Source organism: Eucalyptus grandis, chromosome 8 (genome assembly GCF_016545825.1).
Source record: "Eucalyptus grandis isolate ANBG69807.140 chromosome 8, ASM1654582v1, whole genome shotgun sequence".
In the NCBI taxonomy this organism is placed as follows: domain Eukaryota; kingdom Viridiplantae; phylum Streptophyta; class Magnoliopsida; order Myrtales; family Myrtaceae; genus Eucalyptus; species Eucalyptus grandis.
In genome coordinates this window covers 4,654,029-4,658,883 of record NC_052619.1, presented here as the reverse complement: position 1 = coordinate 4,658,883, position 4,855 = coordinate 4,654,029, and the positions used below count along the sequence as shown (strand labels likewise).

Genomic DNA, 4,855 nt, shown 5'->3' with positions numbered 1-4,855 from the left:
CTTAGAAAGCCTTTCCTTTTGTTCATCGGTAATTGCGCGAATAGGTGTGCGCAACTTGAGGAGAGGCATTTTTCCTCCAACAAATGCAGAACCGTCCCTGCAACAAATGCAGAACAAATAAGAGATTACAAATAATCTACATAGACTTAATTGAAAAAGAAACACATTATTTTCCTTTTTTTTTTTTGGGTCAACGGTCAACGGTCAACGGTCGGTCGTCGGGCCAGTCGGACCGGTCGGGCCGGTCGGGTCGGGTCGGACAACCACCGCACGTGCTGCGCGCGTGCCAGGCGTCTGCGGGTCGGGTCGTGTCGGGTCGCCGGTCGGTGACCGCCGGTAACCGTCATCGGGCGGCCGACGTCATCGATGACGCTCATCCCAGCTGTTACCAACCCCGTTGACGTCATGTTGACGCGGACGCGTTGTCCGCTGACCGGCGCGTGCCGTTTCGCCGGCCGGTGGCGCGCACGTGCCGATTCGCCGACCGGCGCGTGTGCCGCACGCGTTGGCCGAGCCAGCGCTTTGGGCGCGTCGCGCCCACGCGCAGCGCCTTCTGGCCGCGCGTGTGGGTGCGTGCGGCGTCACCCGGCGGCGCACGACCTGTCGACGGACTCGCCTCGATGAGCCATTTCACCCTATGCTTTCAGAAATCGATTTCGAGTCACAGAAACTCGAAAAAATGGATGAACAGCGCTCGGGTGTCGGGATTTCTCGCCCCGATCCGTATGGCCGAAAATTTTCGCGAAAAATCAATCAAAAAACATCAAACAGGTTGGGAAAACGTGAACTAGGGCTCGATACCAATGTTGGGAATAACGGATCCTCGAAACCGGATTCGACACTAAATCGAACCCCTAAAGCAATGCGGAGGACAAGCCTGGGAAAACATGTATCACCGATCCTAAAGCACACCACGGATTCGAGCGTACCTTGTTAGCCACAGATTAGACACCGACGCCGATAAGAGGAAGAGAATCTGGCCCTGTTCGATCCGATGACGCCTTGAAGGGAAGGAAAAAGTTGCCGGAGCCTTACTGTTTTTCCTTTTTTTTTGGAGAGAGAGCGCGCGGGAGAATACGTACGTACGTTTTGTTTCCAAAAGGTGCGTTCTCCCTCTCTCTTCCCTTTTATACATCCCTCCATCCACGGGCCCTAATTCTGTGGGCCGGGCTTTTAGGCCCAACATGGGCGGACGAGCCTTAAGCCCATCACTAATAAAACCATCAATTAGGAAATTTTTAAATCGAATAATTAGTATATATCATTGTCCGCTTATAACTTATTGAATTTAATTTTTGACTGAAAGTAGGTTCAATCAAATATTTTTACGAGCTCGGATTTTGACGTCCTCTTGATAGTCTTTCGAGATAAAGATTTCAGACTTTTTGTTGCGCTTCTCCATTTATCTACCGAAGAGTACACTAGGGAGTGGCATGGGATGGAGAGCCAAAAGAGCAAACCATGATCCATTACTTTTGGTCGCTTCAAATCCGAGATCTGTCAAGGGAGCCCCTTCTATACAAGTAGATGGGGATAAAGCTTTGAAGTAGCTATTTGGAGCAGGATAGCCATCCCTGAGGACAACGGCTAGAGTAGGTCTCTAAAATGTTCAGCGACAAGCTTCAAGAAACAGCCACCGGTTTCATTCAACTGAGCGGCAATTGGCAATCAGCACTTCCGACTCTTCACTTGGTTTCTTAGTGCGATCGACAGATCCTACATATTCATTATATTTGTATAAACTCCTTCCATTTATAGTTTAAATTTTTTGGGTTTGATCTTCTAACATGATATTAGAGTGGAATATTTTGAGTTCAAATTCTCTCAAACTCCATTTGCCTTTCAAATTAAATATATCCACATCAAATTAAGCGTGAGAGGTATTAAAATATTTAAATATTAAATCACATTTATCTAATCAGTTTAAATTTTTGGATTAACTTTCTAACAACTTGCAAATATGTTAGTATTGGGACCAGACTATTCCTGACAAATGATCAAGTAGAAATTCAAGGTCTTACGTTAGAATATTAATTTAATTAGCTTCTCTTTACGACATCATATTCTGTATTTTATTTTATTTTTGCCTTCTTTTTTGGGGTAGAAGCTTCGGTCCGTCTGTTGAATTTCATGTGCAGCCGTGTTGGAATTGAGTTGCAACTTGGGGGTGATGACTGAGACTGTAGAAAAGATAAAAATAATGGTTTACTCAAGTAGGAAATGACATTTGAGTGGACGCACGTCCCTAACATAAAAGCTTTTGAGTTGTTGAATTAAATGATTGAATTTTCAAATATTATGATAAAAGCATTTGACGATGTCGTGCTCCGATTACGATTTTATGTGGGTCCTCCGATTACGATTTTATGAGCTTCCTCGAGCCAATATTTTATTAATATAATCCGAATAAATGAAATCCGACCCACAGTATTTATCATAATAAGATCATTTAATTTGAAACTTCGACCTAGATGTTGACTAATTCTATGTTGAAGACGAGGCATGTCTTTCTATATAATTTCTTCTTTGGTCTGGTCATTTGCACTTCCCAACTAGCTCCTAAAACCATATGGCTCCTCCCACCTTTCTCTCGTAGCGCTCCCGAGCCGGGGGGTAGGTATAAACCCAGCCCTCCAGCTAGCCAAGCGCCTCGCTTGCACAGGCAATCGCATTACTTTCTTAACCACCGTGTCCGCCCACTGCCGCAAGATCGATCCAGTTAGCCTCCATGGTGTAACCTTCGCCATGTTCTCCGATGGCTAGGACAACGGTATGAGCTAGGGGATGCTGTCGATCACTTTATGGCCGAGCTGAAGCGGCGGGGGTCGGAAGCTCTTAGAGGCCTCATCGAGTATAATTCTGGACGAGACCTCAAGTTCACGTGCGTACTTCACACGACGATCCCTTGGGCCGATGACGTTGCTCGTTCCTTTCAAATCAAATAGACTCTCATTTGGATTCAACCCGCTACCGTGCTCAACATATACTACTATTACTTCAATGACTACGGGGATGTGATTAAGAACGTTACAAGCCAAAGCTGTGATACCATACCGCTCATCCGATTGCCCGGCCTACCGCCACTAACCGACCGCAACATCCCCTCCTTTCTCCACGTCGAAAACAAGCCTGCTTTCACTCTGCCGCATATGCAAAGCCTACTGGAGAACCTAAAAGAGGGGGAAAACCAAAAGTGGTACTTGTGAACACCTTCGATGCGCTCGAACTCGAGGCATTAGGATTGATCGGTGCACTCAATTTGTCGGAATCAAGCCCCTTGTCCCACTCAGTTTCCCTAGATTCAGATCAATCTTCTGGAGGCAACCGCTTCCTCAGCTCTTAGGATTATGTTAAGTGGTTGAACGCAAAGGAGGAAGCGTCCGTAATTGGGAAAAGTACCAAAACAATTCTAAATCTTTTGTATTGGTACCAAATCAATCATAAACTTTTAATTGAACCAATTTAGTCATAAACATTTTCATATTGGTACCAATTCAGTCAATTCGGCTAATTTAAGCCGAAAATTGCTGATGTGATCACAACGGTCTTATGTGGCGCCATGTGGACAAATTTTATATTTTTTCAGATTTTTTTAAATTATTATTTCTTTTTCCTTTTTCTCTTTTTTTTTTTTCTTTTCTCCTTAACCCTTGGCCGGCGGGCGCCGGCTAGTCGACCATCGCCTTGCTGGCTGGTCCAAGAGGGGCCGCGCCTTGTTGGCCACCGGTGAGGGTAGTCGTGCCCCGCTGCCACAAGCGAGGCGTTGGCCCCCGCCCGGATCCAAGCGAGGCTAAAACTCTCACCCGTTGGCTAGCGAGGGCCTCTGCACCCTCGTCGACCATAGGTGAGGGCACGCGCCCCTCACTTGGATTTGGGCGAGGGGCGTCAGCCACAAGTGAGGGCATGCGGGCTTACGCCTCGCTTATGGTCAGCGAGTGCGCGAGCTAGTGGCCGGCGAGGGTGCGAGGCCCTCACCCCGACCAGCCCCGTGGCCGGGCGATGGTCGGCTGGCCGACGACCTCGTCGGCCAAGGGCTAATGAGAAAGAAAAAGAAAAGAAAAGCAAAAAAGCAAAAATTAATTTAAAAATCTGAAAAATATAAAAAATTATAAAATTTGTCAACGTGGCACCACATAAGACCGGTGGTGACCACATCAACAATTTTCGGCTTAAGTTAATGGATGGACTGAATTTGTACCAATATGAAAATGTTTAGGATAAATTTATCCAATTGAAAAGTTTAGAATTGAATTGGTATCAATATAAAAGGTTTATGACTATTTTGGTACTTTTCTCATCCATTATTTATGTAGCTTTTGGAAGCATAGCTAGGTTATCAAAGTCGCAAAAGCAAGAAATGGCATGCAGATTACTAGGAGACTACTCGGCCGTTCTTGTGGGTGATGAGAAAAAGTGATGGAGAAGATGATGAACTTAGTTATAAAGAGGAATTAGACAAGAAGAGAGTGATAGTCCCATGGTGCTCTCAAATAGAAGTCTTGTCGCATCCTTCAATAGGGTGTTTCTTTACTCATTGCAGGTGGAACTCGACATTTGAAAGCTTGGCATGCAGAGTTCCGATGGTGGCATTCCCTCAATTTGGCGACCAGATGATGAACGCAAAGCTAGTCGAGGACGTGTGAAAGGTCGGGGTTAGAGTGTCTGAGATTAATAAAGGAGGCATCGTTGTTGAGAGAGGTGAAATCAAGAAGTGCTTGGAATTGGTCGTGGAAGATGGAGAGAGGTGATGGAATTAGAAGGAATGCAAGGAAGTGGAAGGATCTGACCATGGAGGCTTCCAGGAAGGGGATCTTCGGACAAAAATCTCAAGGCCTTTGTTGAAGAAATCGCCTAA

General features: G+C 45.8%; 1 pseudogene; it reads left to right on the top strand.

Annotated features, from left to right (window-relative positions):
* The first annotated feature begins 2,801 nt into the window (after nucleotides 1-2,801).
* LOC120286919 lies at nucleotides 2,802-4,855 on the top strand (annotated as a pseudogene).